The sequence below is a fragment of the Gracilinanus agilis genome, chromosome 4 (genome assembly GCF_016433145.1).
Source record: "Gracilinanus agilis isolate LMUSP501 chromosome 4, AgileGrace, whole genome shotgun sequence".
NCBI lineage: Eukaryota > Metazoa > Chordata > Mammalia > Didelphimorphia > Didelphidae > Gracilinanus > Gracilinanus agilis.
Window position 1 is genome coordinate 476682537 of NC_058133.1, and position 17254 is coordinate 476699790.

General features: G+C 36.5%; 1 non-coding gene across 1 annotated transcript; it reads right to left on the reverse strand.

Moving 5' to 3' along the window:
• Positions 1-679: 679 nt before the first annotated feature.
• Positions 680-783, reverse strand: LOC123248144. Its single transcript, XR_006506237.1, has one exon. It is a non-coding gene; the product is annotated as a U6 spliceosomal RNA (small nuclear RNA).
• Positions 784-17254: the final 16471 nt, after the last annotated feature.

Genomic DNA, 17254 nt, shown 5'->3' on the forward strand with positions numbered 1-17254 from the left:
TTAAATGTCTAAAAAATTTATATCAGTTGGTACACCTGTTCCTTCTCATGTTTAAAGTGCTAATTAAATGCTTATTGTTATCTTATTACCATTTCAGTGTGTTTATTTATATCCCAGGAGTACTATCTTTGTGGAACTTAAGGTGTTCCCAACCATAGACTAATTTGTTATATAATTTTACAGAGAACTGGAACAAGGAAGATTTGGATCTGAACTTTCAGTTTTGTCTTAAATCTGGCACCTAGATGCTGTTCTAAAAGGGTTCAATGTTGTCAAGAGACAATAGAAAAATATGTATAACTGCATAACAAAGAAAAGATGATTAACACATTTAAAAATAGATCCCAAAGGAACAAGAAATACACATTAATATTAATTTAGACAGCAATTATCTTGTTCTCATTGTCTTGAGTTTAGCTGTCTATTAAATCATCTGCTTCTGAGAAACATTTTGCCACGGTAATTCTGAGTCAAAAAGGATCTATTCTAGACTATTGTCCACAAATCATCTGACTTGAGCCACTTATAAGGAGAAAAACATTTCCATGACAATGTCTTAGAGTTTTAACATCAGTGTAAATTGTTAATAGTACCTAGGAAAGATAAGAAACCTACTTGTTTGGAAAGTGTTTCTTTGATCCACTTGCCAGGTTCCAAATTTTACAGTGCCCCTTGTGGTGAAAATATGTAATGCTTCATGAATTTTCCTATCATCTTTGCTCAGGGTCCATGCTAACTTCTGTATCCTTCCAATTTTAGTATATGTGTTGCCAAAGAGAGTACTGAAAATGCTTTTTTTTTAAAGCTATGTGATCTTCCTTATGTGCTCTACTTTTTAACATTTTTATAAAAACATCATTTTTGGGTATTTTTAAATTTCTTAGCGCAACAATAAACATGCTCAACATTTATATACTTTTGGGACTAACAGACTTCACTTTAGTAGAGGTTGACAACAAAAATTGTTGAATATAAATAAAAGTGATTTATCTCCAGATTGTTGTCCTTCATTTTCATAGAGGACCAATGACATCATGAGTATATCTTATCTTTCCAGTGAATTGGATTTAAGTGATGTAAAATTGCCCAAAGTTATCAGCCTCACTCTCTCTTTTAGAGTCATCAAAGTCCAGTGGCAAGACAAAAGTCAGGCTCACATTGGTATCTTTGATGTCCAACCAAGCTCAAAACACTCCACAGCACCTGCTTCAATTGGTTTCATGGCTATGGCAACAAATTATTCTGATATACCAGTTCAACCAGGGGAAGTCTTCACATGCTTGGGATAGACATCCCTCTAACTCACTTATAGTTTTGAGAGCTATTATCTATCTTCTATCTGATTCAGCCCATCCACCAATAAAGTTTATAGGAGTGTGGCTGATATATGCTACAGCTTCTTGGAACCACAGAGAAGAGTTGGATGAAAGGTAGTCACCAAAGATGGATAAGCATCCCTAACAAAGGCTCAGCAAGCCCTCATACCAGAGGTGTTAGTCCTCCTTGAATACCCTATACACCCCATCTCCAGATAAGAGTTTATGAAATGACTAAGATTCAAAAGTAGAATCAAAAAGGCAATCCATTGTCTATATCCACATAAAATCAGTGAATTATATGTCAGCCAAAGAGAAAAAAGAAAATTGCTGAATTGTGCAGATTTGTTTTAGATGCTGAGAGATTTAAGATAGAAATTTATAATCAAGTCATTGCTACCTGAAATTATAGAGAAGTTATTTTTCAGGAGCTCATAAGTATTCCTTGTTGTAGATTATGCAATGGCGTGGTAGAAACTGTATAACACATTACAGGTTGTAAAATGTAGGACTTGCCAGTAATTTGAAAGACAATCAGTTGGCTAAGATTTTACATCATAAGCTTGCTATCCTTCAGACATTATTGGATGATAAATACTTTACTACAAACACATTTCCAAACTATCCTTGAGAATTCAACACATAGTACTAGGTCTAGAACATCTGTACAAATAGAACATAATTGCATTGACAAAATATTGATCTAAAAAAACTTAAAAATAATATTCTTAGGGGAAGGTAGGTGGCACAGTGGATAGAGCTCCAGGCTTGGAGTTGGGTTCAAATATGGCCTCAGACACTTCCTAGCCGTGTGACCTTGGGCAAGTTACTTAGCCCCATTTGCCTAACCCTTGTCTTGGAGTTGTTACTAAGAAAGAAAATAAGAGTTAAAAAAAAGAACAGTTTTCTTAACAGATATCACCATACCAAATACTGCTACTCTATAAGCTATATGGAATACAAAACTTTCTAAATATAGAGAATTAGCAGAAGAAGTGAAAATCATGTGAGAACAAGATGAAATGTGTATCATGCCTATAGTGCTATCTGCTAATACAGTTGACCCAAAGATATTTTCAGTGAATCTGCAGAAAATGAGCATATATTCCATTTTTTATTACATAAAGCAATCACTTTATCAATCTGAGCAAGATTCCATAGAGCATGATAATAAAAGAATAGTAGAAAAGCAACTTGTTCCCAGACTATTTTAGTCTGAACCTCATCAAAAAAGATTGGAAGAATATGATAACAGTGTTGACTACAATAACAATGACAACAGTTTTATAAAAAAAAATACAAGACAACTCTTAAAATAATAACAAAATATCTAATCTACCACCCCAAGGTAGCTATAGAAAAATAGAAGAAGAGGAGGAGGAGGAGGAAGAGGAACTGATCGATATTTTCTCAAGGGCATGACAGACAAGTTAGAAAATTTCACAAACACTTTCAGAACAAACACCACAGAGTAATAGTAGAGGCTGATGTAACTGTTACACTGATAACAGACACACATAATTTTATTGAATGTAACTGATATAAGTCTACCAGTAGATGGGATTTATGAAAAAGCTATATCTAATAATGGAATTTTTAAAATTGCCTATCAGCACTATTCACATGAATCCAACCAATAACATGTCAACAAAGAAACATTGAACACATGGCCAAGTAAAACAGATTTGTCTACAAAAAAGAAAGGCTTCATGATAATGATACAAGATTTGGTCATTGCTACCAGTCATCAACCCTGTACTAAATGCTGGGGCTACAAAGAAAAGTAAAAGACTGTCCCTGCTCTTAAAGAGCTCACTGGCTAAGAGACAGACAATGTGCAAACAACTATGTACAAACAAGCTACTTTCAGGATAAATTGGAAATAACTGAAAAGGCACTAGAATTAAGAGGGATTGGGAAGGGACTTTTATAAGGATCTTAAAGGAAGCTAGTAAAGATGAGAAGAAAGGCCTTTCTATGTGTGGACAGCTGGCATAAATGCCCAGAGTTGGGAGATGAGAGTGCTTTGTTTAAATCATATCAAGGAGATCATCATCATTGGATCAAAAGATATGTGGGAGGCAGGATGGCACAAGGTATAAGAACTCTGGAAAGGTAGCAGTGAGGAATAAGTTATCAAGGACTCTGAATGCCGAACAAAGGACTTTATATTTCATCCTGGAAGTCATAAGGAGTCAATGGAGTTTAAATCAAGGGAGAGGTATGGTCAGACATGCTTTAGGAAGACCATTAAACTGAATAGAAAATAGAGTAAAATGGGGGAGAGACTTATAGCAAGGAGACCAACTTGCAAGCTATTGCAGACAAGAAGTAGTGGGAGCTTGTTCCAGGGTTGTGGCAGTGTCAGAAGAGAGAAGGGGGTGCATATAAGAAACGTTATGAAGGTAAAAGTCAATAGTAACAGATTAGAGATGANAGAGAGACAGAGAGACAGAGAGACAGAGAGAGAGAGACAGAGAGAGAGAGACAGAGAGACAGAGAGACAGAGAGACAGAGAGAGAGAGACAGAGAGAGAGAGACAGAGAGACAGAGAGACAGAGAGAGAGGAAGAGAGAGAGAGGAAGAGAGAGAGAGGAAGAGAGAGAGAAAACCTAGCTTATGAGCAGGGTGACCAGGAGGATGATGGTGCCTTCAAAAATAATAGGGAAATCTGGAGTAGGGGAGAGTTCAGAAAGGAAAGATATTGAGTTCAGTTTTTGGGATATGCTGAGTTTAAGAGGTTTATAGGACATCCGGTTTAACATATTTAGTAGGTAATCTGAGATTAGAATCTGTAGATCAGGAAAGAGATTAGAGCTGGGTAAGTAGATTTGAGAGTTATCATCATAAAGATGATACAGTTGAATCTATGGGAGCTAATGAGATCTCCAGGTGAAATAGTATAGAGGGAGAAGAGAAGAATAGGACAGAGCCCTGTTGGACACCCACAGTTAGCAAAAATGACCTAGGTGAAGATCCAGCAAAGAAGACCAAGAAGAAGCAGTCATATAAGTAGGATGAGAAACAGTAAGAGTAATGTTGTGAAAAATAGAATTCATAGAATGCTTATTCTTAAGAAGACTAGACTTGTAAAATGATAAAGATTTTATAAGGAAAAGGCTGCAAGTAGCAAAAATGTTAGCACTTACTGTATACCTAGAAAGACATGATGAGCAGCCAATTTTATATATGAGAAGCTAGCTAGTTTTCATAAACTAACAGATGACAGATTTCTATATTACAAATTCAAACCTCAAAATACTCTGAGAATTCAATAAATAAACCGTTAAAACTGGAGTATCACAACAGATAAAACTTTCCTGTAATTGTCTATACATAACATTGACCTACAAAAATTTAAGAATTTTAAATAGATGCTGCTGTACCATTCATAAACTCCAAACTACATGAAACCAAAAGCTCTTAAAATAAAATAACCTAGAGAAAGAAATCAAAATCATATGGGAGGGACAGATAAGTGGCTCAGTGGATTGGAGGCAAGTCTAGAGAAGGGAGATCCTGGGTTGAATTTGGTCTTATTCTTCCTACCTGTGTAACCCTGGGCAAGTCACAACCCCCAATTGGTGAGTCATTATTGCTCTTCTGCTTTGGAACCAATACACAGTTTTGATTCTAAGGTGGAAGGTAAAGGTTTTTTAAAAACATATGGGAATAGTAAGGAGTATTTATCATTTCCATTCTCCTTATCAGTTACAAGAGTTGTCCCAAAGGTGCTTTTAGTGAGTTGATAAAAGATGAACTTTCAGCCTAACATTTTCATTAAATTATATAAATCAATTATTTTCTTTACCTTCTTTAAATATAAAATAAAAATAGTAGTATAGTAGCTTGTTCTGAGACTATCTGAATTTAAACATAACGATGAGATTTTATTATCATTATTATCAATCAGCTATAGTTAATTAATTGATATATCGGCTGATATTACTATTACAAATAATAGTAATAGATGTGTGTACAGTGATTTACTATTTATAGAAAAGCTTTAATTCATTATCTCCCTTGAACCTAATTTTGAAGCAATTATACTTGAATTCTTATTCATGTATTTTTTGAGCATATATCCTTAATGCCAAATATCAGTTATATCATCCATTTAGGTATGATTTACCTCACAGAGGCAATATAATTATTGCAATAGAACACATCTCACTTTATTTTACTTTTTAAACCCTTACCTTCTGCCTTAGAATATTGGCTCCAAGGCAGAAGAGTGGTAAGAGCTAGGCAATGGAGGTTAAGTGACTCGCCCAGGGTCACATAGCTAGGAAGTATCTGAGGCCAGATTTGAACCTAGGACCTCCCGTCTCTAGGCCTGGCTCTCAATCCACTGAACCACCTAGCTGCCCCCAACACATCTCACTTTAAATGAGGCTACATTATAGTCTAGTTTTAGGACAAACTCAAATAAAATCTGGGTTTATAATCACAAATTATATCATATAAATCATAATTTTCCCAAGGACATTAAATTATAGAACACTCTCCTTTCAGTCAGCTAAGTTCCAAAGATTTATAGAGGCAGTCTCTTATTATCATTTCCCTTTTGTAGGGCCCATGAGGCTCTCCTAAAATGTGGAAATTGTAAGCACAATGATAATATGACTATATATACCCCCTATAACAACTGGGACACAACCTTCTAATGATCCTTCAAGGGCAGAATTTTAGTATGCTATACTCAAATAATTCCATGCTGCAAAATTATTTCTATAGTTTTGATTTAATAAATGTTATTTAAAAATATTTCAGAATTTACAGAAAACTTTAAGGCATAATTTGGCAATTTACAGCAAGGATAATGCATTTCAAAATCCCTAATTAGTTTCTCCTCTATCTTTAGCTCTGCAACCTAAAATTGACCAGGGTTGAGATGACAGAGAAAAAATATCTTGCCATTTTTTTTCTATTCTCCAACACCTCCCACAAAGTTGTAGCAGAGAGTCCTGGGAGATGTAGTCTCCCAGGGCTTACAATAATTTTAAATGCCATAATTCTCACTCAACTCCCATATCCTATCATTTTCCAAATCTTGCTGATTCTACCTCGTCAACATTTCTTATACTTGTCTTTATCTCTCTAGTCACATCCCACCACAACTCTTGTCCTGGCCTTAATCATCTCTAATGTGGACTAATGCAGTAGTTTCTAATTGGTCTCCTTTTATCTAGTTTCTCCTCTCTTTACTCTATCCTCTATCAAATTGATATTCCTTAAGCATAAATCTGAACATGTCATTCTTTTGCTCAAGTGAGTGTCTCCTCATTCCTTTTAGGTTAAAAGACAAATTCCTTTTTTGTCATTCCATGCTGTGAAGGATAAACTCTCCCCTTATCTATTTTTAGCTAATCAAATCAAGAACTTAAAGTACCCCTATTTACCATTAAGTATGAGAGTTCACAAGTCACTTACGAGTAAGTGAGAACTCCAAAGACCACTGCCCCACCTCTTGGGTAATGCTAGGCAAATTGAAAGTCTGCCATTGGCTTCTGTGAAGAAGGAGTGACAGGAAGTGACAGGAAGTGATGTGGAAAAAAAGGGTATACTAGTGAAATTGCTCATTGGCTACCGAAGGGGTGAGAGGAGGGGAGGGAAAGAACGTGAATCATGTAACCATGGGAAAATGTTCTAAATTAATTAAATAAAAATTTTCAAATTGCCAAAAAAAAAAAGGGAGGGGGGGGTAATAAAAAGAGACCAACATGCTAGCATTCATTCCTTTCCTGGCATTTGGAGAGATTGGTTTTAGAGATTCCTTTCCTGGCTTGGAGGAGACATTTTCCTAGGATCCTGCACTGGCTTATGGTGGTGATGGTGGTGAGTGGAATGATTCCTTCCTTGTTTCTTAGGTGAGGAGACACTCTCTGCTCGTTGGCACTTCAGTGGGACACTCCCTTCAGTGTAAGTTCTGGTGAGATTCTTGGTAGTCTTAGCCTTGTATGCACTAAAGGTTCTCTGAGTATTCTTCAGAGTCTCCTGGCTCTTCAGATTTTGGCTTCCTAATTAGGACTTTGGATTCTGCTAAGATTTGCTTTTGGAGTTGCATTTGTGATCTGGAGACATTAGGATTAAACTTAGGGTATTTGTAGCTAGGCAGTACTTTCTATCTCTTTATCTACATTTTTCCACTTTCACTCTTTGTAAATAAAGCCATTAAAAGTCATTTTGACTTAAGCTGTAATATTTTTTAAATTGGCGACCACAATATTATTTTAGAACTTTCACATTAGCATAAAAAACTAAATTTAAATTCTTACAATGCCATCTAAAATCTGTGTCTAGACTATCTTTCCAGGTTGATCACATATTATTCCTCCTCAGGCATTCCATGATTTGCTTTCTGTTCAACATGCATAAAATGCCATGCCTCGCCTCTGTATCTTTATATAAGTTGCCTTCAATATTTAGAATGTTCTCACTCTTTACCTCCAGCTCTTGGAACACAACTTTCCTTCAAGGCTCACCTCACGTGTTAACTTCTTCAAAGAGTCCTTGCTTATTCCCTTAGGCTTTAGGGTCACCATGAATTCATTATGTATTTATTTTGTATAGATCTTATATTTACTTATCTGTGAAAGTAAACCCCTCGAGGTCAGGGAAGCTCTCCTTTTTGGATTTGCATCCTCAGCTTCTAGCAGAATGTCTAGTACATAGCGGGTGATTGATAAATGCTTTCTGATTGATTGATGGTTGAAAAAAAAGCCCCACCTGTAAACCAGTATAAATTCAGCCATCCATTGTATGTAATGAATGCAACTCTCACTTCTGGTCATGTTGTGAATTCCATGTCATTCTCCCTGAAGTTCTCAACTCTCAGCAGATGGTGCCAAACAGCTTCTTATGCTGCTTATCCTAGTGTTAGCTATTTGTCTTAGCTTCTTGTAATAGAATTTCTGTTGTACTCCCCCATCTCTTGCTATCTCACTTATCCTAATCTACACCCATAACCCTCTCTCCAGGTGATGTTTTTTTCTTTGGGGGTGGAGGAATGTACCTAGAGATCTTTTGTTGAAGCCAGGGACCCTGGGATTTCCCCCAAATCTCTCATCCAACTCTTACCTAACATGATGACCATAATAATTCCACTTTGTGTTTTTTCTTTGTAATACATTTCTGCTAAAGATTTACTTCAAGTGTGTGAACCTAGTCAGGTCTCAGGCCCATATTCCTTTAGTACCAATTGGTTGTTTCCTTCCATCTTCTAGAAACCTTTCTTTTTGGATCTTGCATTTCCCTTAGGTGAAGACACACAAAATCTCATTAAATTTCCCAAGATCTGTAAAAGTGAAATTTGGGAGATGCCATCTAAAAGTATATATATTTTCTATGGACACATGGAAATTATCAAACTACATTTCCCGTGGTCCAACGGGTTTCCGTTTCCGGTTCTTTGGGTGTGGGAACACCTACGTCTCCACACTGAACAGTTTAAATCTCCTGGGTTAGGGGGGAGTGGCCTCTTGGCCAGCAGACTCAAGAAGAGACGGGAGGTAATAATGGCTGAGCGGCAGTTTTGAATTCTTACAAGCGCGTGGTCTAATGACTTTATCTATCAACATGGCTTTAATTAAAATACTAATTTTTATATTTATCTCAGTCATAATTATTTTTTACCTTTATAATTATGGCAACCTTACAAAGTTTGGAAATTGAATTCTCAATTTTCCAGATAGCCTTTCAGAGACGATAGCCATGCCTGCTTTTTGGCCATCTGGCTCAGCTCTTTTGAGCACTTTTTTAAAAAAGGAAAGTGGCTTTCCTTGCCATGCTTTTGCTAAAAGCAACAGCACATTTTTGCCTCAGGTGGGACTCAGCCAGCCAGTCCAGCCCAAACCACCTTGGGAGGTAAGGCCAGCCCATTTTGGCTTTTGGCTTTAAAACTAAAATGCCAGAGCCCAGCCACTGTGTCTCTGCCACTGATCTCCATTCCTGCCGTGCCACAAGCCTGCAAGCGTCCTGGTGCCTCTTCTTCGATCCTGCCGCTGGTGCTGTTAATCCTGCTAGTTCCAGAACCCCAAGCCCCAACATCTATGACCCCCGGCTGCTGCCTTTGCCGAGATCTCGATCTCCAGAGACTGCTTCAGCTCTGCCGCTAAAGATTTTGGTAGTATATTCCCCTTTCTCCCTATTTCTAGACCTCCACGTGTTTCTCTAAAGACCTAATTTAGGCAACCCCAACCCACACAAGCTCTACCAGTGGTATTTTCTACAAAACCGACTTTAAGTTTTTCTCTAGCCCTGAGCCCATGACCTGACACCACGTGGACCTAGCGTTTACCTTTAATGGGGCCGCATGTCCTATTCAGACTTGCTCGTGATTAAAAACTGAACTCAGGGGAAGAAATATTCACCCCCATACCTGCTCAGAACTTTGAACTGAGAGCAAAGACTGATTAAAAAAAAACTCCTTAAACTCAGCAGAACTCAATCAAAAGAACCTTAAATTGAACAAAGGGGTGAACTTTTAAACCTCGGAACTAAATGAGTTTTATTTCTGTTTTAAAGAGACTATCTTACTGTATTTTGCTAATTAGTGTTTTGTAAACTAATCTTGCTTATTTCATTGATTTTCCTGTTGCGCTGAATCATTTTAAGTTAATGTAGTTTGTGGCTGCTAGATTAATTATGTTATGATTTTATTGTAACTCCCAAATAATGAAAAAAATCTATTAGAACTGGTAAGAGGTTTTGACCAGCTTGTTACTCTAATACTCACATTATATTTTCTACACATTTTTGATGTTGTAAATTGCCTTATGTATACTGGATTTATAGAGCACATGTCTTTTAAATTTTATTCTGTCTCGGTAAAGAACCTTGAAGTTTCCATGCTTTGAGAATTACCTTGTAATTTTACAAGAGGTCTTACTTTAAATCCTTAAGAATTGTTATCTTAAAGGATAAGCTTTTATATATTTTATTATAAGAGAAATTATTGCCTTAAATGGGTAGAAGCATTTCCTACCCAGGAGTTTTTTTAAAATAGGAAGCCAAGGAGCTCCTGTATATTCTTATCTAAGGATAATTTAGACCAGAAGGTTTCTTTTTTTAAAATATCAGATTTTGCTATGGAAGCAATAACAGAATTTGTTGAGAAACTCTTAGCCAAGATTTAAAAGTTGTAACAAGTAAATGATTTTAAACATCATTGTTTTAAAATGTGCTATTGGAAATTATGGTACTCTATTTGAATGTGCATTGTGAATCTGCTATTTTGTAAAACCCACTTTCTCTCACAGAAAATCTCATTTTTGGGTACCAAAACCCTTCTAGTTCTAAGCTATATATATATATATATTTGATTTTTAAAACATTTTTTTATGAGAGCAATTGATTTTTCCTTTTTCTCATCTTGTACTGGAAGTACATATATAATCATTATTTATCCTTTTTCTGATTCTACAGCAAATACCTGAGCCTATAGGACTGTGATTAAATGCCTTTCTGTCTGATTCTACGAAAAGGGAACATGAGAGCTGTTAATAGTGCTAAAGAAAGCACATGGTCAGAGACTTGACTGACTAAAATCTGCATAATTGCAGCAGTTCTATGCCAATACTTTAGGGCTTGGAAATTGGGGTTTGAGTCCTGGAGTCCCAGTCTTTTCCAGGATCCTATTATATACCATTAGAATACATTTGTGAATTCCTCAATCCCCCTTCCAGATTAACAGATAGACCAGGACAGAGACCATGTTTCACTTCTCTTTATTTTTCTTATGGTGATTTCACAATATTGTCCTCTGTAAACACTGTAATAAATCATCGTTGAATGAATGAATTGAAAGCTTTTGTCTAGTACAGGATAGGAGAAGAGAAGAACTGGCTATCTGGGGAGAGAAACATGTCATCTAGCTGGGAAAATCAAATCAAAGTTTCTCATCATCATCACTATCATCTCCTCTTCCTCCTCCTCTCCATTTTTGTTTTGGCGCTCATCCCATATATCTTTCTCCCACAAAGGATTGAGAAACATTTTGTATGTTCTTTGTTTTCATGACTTTGTTATAACCAATGAATTCATTACTTAAAGGACATTCTACTGGTGATGAACTTTTCCTTAGTGAGGCTGGTCCTTAGACACAAGATCCAGTCTGTCGTTTCAAACATGCTTGAAAATTATGTACCTTAAAACAACAACAACAATCTTACCTTCTGTTTTAGAATAGCAGAAGAGCGATAACTGCTAGTCAATTGGGGGTCAAATGACTTGCCCAGGATCACATAGCTAGGAAGTGTCTGAGGAGATATTTATTTATTTATTTATTTGTTTGGTTTTATTCAGAATATTTTTCCATGGTTACATGATTCATGATTTCCCCAACCCCCTTTCTTCCCAGAGGTGACAATGTAAGGGGGGGGGGGAAGGGTTTGGGGGTAAACATATTTAAGATTGTTCACCAGAAGATTGAACAATTATCAATCCTCAAATAAGAATAATCTCAAGTCAAAATTGACTTTTATGGAAATTTATTTACAATTGAGAAGAGAGAGAGGAAATAAGGAAATAAGAATCTAACACAGTAGGTAAATTACTACAATCTTCTAATTAATCCAGGTAGATCTAATTAACCCTCAGCAGGGAGTCAGAAGGCCAGAGGCCCAGAGATGAATGAAACAAAGCTTCACATTCACAGAGTCTATTAAAAGGAAGTTTCTTGAGAGAAGTTTAGGAAGATTCAGTCTTTAAACTCACCATGTGGAATTCAAAAGAAGAAGATATTGAAAGCAGTCATATCAAGGTCTCAGTGTTCCAGCCAGCACTCCTCCACGAACCTGGAAAACTAGAAGACTGAGCCCCGCTGACTGAGGTCTCTTTTTAAAGGGGGCAGTTATGTGTCACTTCCTGTGCCTCCTTCTAATTTGCGTGTCCAATCACAATAGACGCTTCTCATAGGACTGCCTAGGGGGCAGTCAGTTGATTCTAATTTGTCACCCACTCTAGCACACGTGGGTTACAGACCTTCCAAAATTGGAGGTGCTCTCACCTTTGGTGATTAAATCTAAAGATGGGCAGTGTAGACTTAATCTAATTATCACAACAAGCGTTCCATATTGAAGAATCGGAAGGCTTATAATACGATATTCTGGAAGGCAAAGGAACTAGGTTTATATCAAGCAATAACCTATCCAAGAAAATTGACTATATCTTTTCAGTAGAAAATAGGTTCATTTAATGAAATAGATTTCCAAGCATTCCTGAAGAATAGACCAGATTTAACAGAAATTTTAATGTCCAAATACAAAATTCAAGAGAAGCATGAAAAGGCAAATAAGAAAAAAAATGTAAGGGTCTCAATAAGGTAGAATTATTTATATTCCTATATAGTGTTATAGCCTAATAATAGCTATTATCATTAAGCTTGTATTGATGAGCTATTGTTGGTAATAATATTTATAGGCGGTTGATAAAATGTCCTGAAATAGTTAGGATAAACTAATTTTATAGGCAGTGGATGGAAGGCCAGAAACAGTTGGATACAACCCTTATTTATTTTCTTCATTGGGAAGAGGTAGGGAGAGGAAATAGAAGGATAGAAAACTAGGAGTTATATCTATTAATCTTATATTATGTCTAAAGTTCTAAAGCTATATTAAAATATCTAAATAAACCCCCCAAAATCTGGCTGCTTTCTTTTCAGCTTCTTGTCTACAGAGTAGACCTCCTTAAACTATACTCACTAAACTTAATAAAATTAAATTCCATCTTATTACCCTATACTAAACAAAGAACCTTAAATTTATAATAAACTCCTTAAAATAATATATTTAAAACCAAAAACTGCCTGGAGCCAATTATCAGATAACTGTCAGGCAGACTCTGACACAGGCCTGCTCCCAAGTCAGAGAGAGTAGACAGAGACTCCTCTACCAGTTGCTTCTCACTTCAAAAGAAAAACTCTCAGTGAAACACACTCTTGCTCAGCTTCTTATGTGTATCTCAATTCTGAAAGTACTGTCTCAAATAACCAACAGATCTTCTTGGTCTCAGAGAAATGATCCAGCAACCTGTTCCCAAGGAAGTCAGAAAAACCAGACTCAGAACTCACAGAATTTTCTCTTTTTATGATAGGCCTCTTAAAAAGCCAGAAGCAAGATCTGTCTGCTCTCTCTCTCTCTCTTTTTTTTGTTTTTGTTTTTGTTTTTTGTTTTTAACCCTAAACTTCTGTGAATTGACTTATAGGTGGAAGAGTGGTAAGGGTAGGCAATGGGGGTCAAGTGACTTGCCCAGGGTCACACAGCTGGGAAGTGTCTGAGGCTGGATTTGAACCTAGGACCTCCCGTCTCTAGGCCTGGCTCTCAATCCACTGAGCTACCCAGCTGTCCCCTGCTCTCTTTCTTAAAGGAGACAGTTTGATAGTAATAAAACTTCTGCTCTTAATGAGACAGAATGAACCTAATAAAACTCCTTATAACAATAGAAAGATATTTGTAACTCTTAAAATTTATCATAATCATAGTAGTTAGAAGAAGTATATATAGACAGAAGGTATGACAGAAAACTATTTAGGATGATATGCAAAAACAAATCTAGGAGTGAAAAGAGGATTACACTAGGAAAAATGGGAAGAGAGAAGTAAAATGGGATAAATTATATCACATAAAAGGTACAAGGGGGAAAACCTATTATAGTAGAGGAGAGAATGAGAATGTTGATGGGTAATACTTAAACTTTACTCTCATTGGAATTGGCTCAGAGAGGGAAGACGAACAGATTCATTGGGGGTATAGACTCCATCTTACTCTATAGAGAAGTAGGAGGAGAATAAGAAGGGTGGTGATGGGTAGGAGAATAATATAAGGGAGAGAGAATGGGGGCAATGACTAAAAGCAAAATACTAGAGGGGAAGAGTGAAAGGAGAAAGGGCAGGATTAAGAGAGGAAAACAAGACAGAAGGGAATGCACAGATGGTAATCATAACTGTGAATGCAAATGGGATGAACTCACCCTTAAAATGGAAGCAGATGGCAGAGTGGATTAAAACCCAGAATCCTACCACATGTTGTTTACAAGAAACACATTTGAGGTAGGTAGACACACTGTGATAATTAGATTAGGTCTACACTGCCCATCTTTAGATTTAATCATCAAAAGTGTTATGAGTAAGATTAGATTAGCTAGTTATTAGGTATTGATTATATATTGATTAGGAAGTACCTAGCAGGAAGGAGCTGGAGCTGGGAATTCCAGGTTGGAATGAAGGAGGAGGAAGTCTATGTGTGTGCTGTGTGTGGACTCCATTAGTGGTAGGCAAAAACTGTTGCCAGCCTGGGAGAACTCAGAGCAAAGGACACCTTGCATCCTGTTTTCCCCTGGATCCTGTGTGGTGTGGCATTTAAGGAAAGAACAAGAGAAGAGGACAGTGCTTCAAGCAAAACCCTTTCTGCTTAGTTCCTGGGACAACTGTAGCTCCTGGCATCCAGACATCATCAGTGGATTGCAGTGAGAAATCCCAAAGCCACAAAAGCTCCAGTTGTACTCAAACCTGGCAGGTTCCAGGTGTGAGGCAGAAACCCAGAGACTCCAGTATAGCTCCTTGGGCCCTGTTAGTTAGATAGTTTAAATTAGTGTAGTGAATAAGTCCTTCCTTGTCCCTTTGGGTTTTGTTATTAGGTGTTAAGATTTTAGAGTAGTCATTCCTATCCCTCCTTTTAGTTGTTTCTAATTAAAACCCAATTTCACCTTGTTACCTTGTCAGTTAATTCAAGGCTTCTGGCCAGAGTAACAGTTGGCTGTTATTTTTCCAGTTGGGAGTGGTATAGTTGTACAAGACTTCAGTGTTCAGTTATAGTCTCTCTTACATCCCAGAGAGTGTTCCCACAAACCCCATAGTTGATTTTTAATATCCCTGGTGACCCCATTACTTATATTATCTTACAAAAGTGAGAGCACCTCCAATTCTGGGAGGTCCGTAACCCACGTGTGCTAGAGTGGGTGACGAATCAGAATCAACTGACTACCCCCTAGGTAGTTCTATGAGAAGCATCTATTGTGATTGGACATGCAAATTAGAGAGGAGGCACAGGAAGTGACACATAACTGCCCCCTTTAAAAAGAGACTTCAGTCAGTGGGGCTCAGTCTTCTAGTTTTCTTGGTTCGTGGAGGAGTGCTGGCTGGAACACTGAGACCTTGGTGTGACTGCTTTCAATATCTTCTTTAGAAGTCCATGTGGTGAGTTTATGACTGAATCTTCCTGAACTTCTCTTAAGGAAATTTCCTTTAATAGACTCTGTGAATGAAGCAAAGGCCTCTGGCCCTCTGACTCCCTGCTGAGGGTTAATTAGATCTACCTGGATTAATTAGAGGATTGTAGTAATTTACCTACTGTGTTAGAATCTTATTTCCTTATTTCCTCTCTCTCTCTTCTTAATTGTAAATAAACTTCCATAAAAGTCAATTTGACTTGAGATTATTCTTAATTGAGGATTGATAATTGTTCAATCCTCTGGTGACTGTCTTTTAACATATTTGACCCCAAACCCTTTTTCATCCCTTACAACACACAGACTAAAGATAAGGGGATGGAGCAGAATCTATTGGGTTTCAACTGAGATAAAAAAGCAGGAGTAGCAATCATGATCTCAGACAAAGCTAAAGCAAAAATATATCTGATTAAAAGAGATAAGGAAGGTAACTACATCTTTATAAAAAGTAGTATAGACAATAAAGTAACACCAGTACTTAACATATATGTACCAAATGGTATAGCATTCAGATTTTTTAAAGGAGACACTAAAAGCACTTAAGAAGGAAATAGACAGTAAAATTATACTAGTGGGGGACCTCCATCTTCCCCTATCAGAACTAGATAAATCTAACCAAAAAATAAGAAAGAAGTAAGAGAAGTGAATGAAATTTTAGAAAAACTAGAGGTAATAGATATCTAGAGAAAATTGAATAGGGATAAAAAGGAATATATCTTCTTTGTAGCATATGGTACATATACAAAGATTGACCATGTACTGGGGCAAAAAAAAAGCAGGCAGTAAGGAAACTAAACTATCACTCTTTGTGGATGATATAATGGTATACTTAGAGAATCCTAGAAAATCAACTAAAAAGTAGCTGAAATAATTAATAACTTTAGCAGAGTTGCAGGATACAAAACAAGCCCACATAAATCATTGACATTTCTACATATTTCCAAAAATGCTCAGCAGCAAGAGTTAGAAAGAGAAGCTCCATTAAAAAAAATCCCTCTAGACAATATGAAATACCTGGGAATCTATTTGCCAAGAAAGATGCAGGAATTATATAAACACAATTACAAAACACTTTTCACACAAATGAAGTCAGATCTAAATAATTGGAAAAACACTAATTGCTCATGGGCAGGCAGAGCTAATATAATAAAAATGACAATCCTACCTAAATTAATTTACTTATTCAGTGCTATATCAATCAAATTACCAAAAAACTATTTTGTAGAACTAGAAAAAAATAATAAATTCATCTGGAAGAACAAAAGATTAAGAATATCAAGGGAACTAATGAAAAAATGTGAAGGATGGTGGCCTAGTGGTATGAAATCTTAAACTGTACTATAAAGCAGTAATCATCAAAACAATCTGGTACTGGCTAAGAAATAGAAGAGTGGATCAATAGAATAGATTAGGGGTAAGTGACCTCAGCAATCTGGTGTTTGATAAATCCAAAGAACCCAGCTTTTGGGATAACTGACTATTTGACAGAAACTGCTGGGAAAATTGGAAAACAGTATGGCAAAAATTAGTTTTAGATCAGTATCTCACACCCTATCCTAAGATAAGGTCAAAATTGGTATATGATTTAAACATAAAAAGTGATGTTATAAGTAAATTAGGGGAATATAGAATAGGTTACCTGTCAGTTCTATGGAGAAGGGAAAAATTTATGACCAGATAAGAGATAGAAAACATTACAAGATATAAAATTA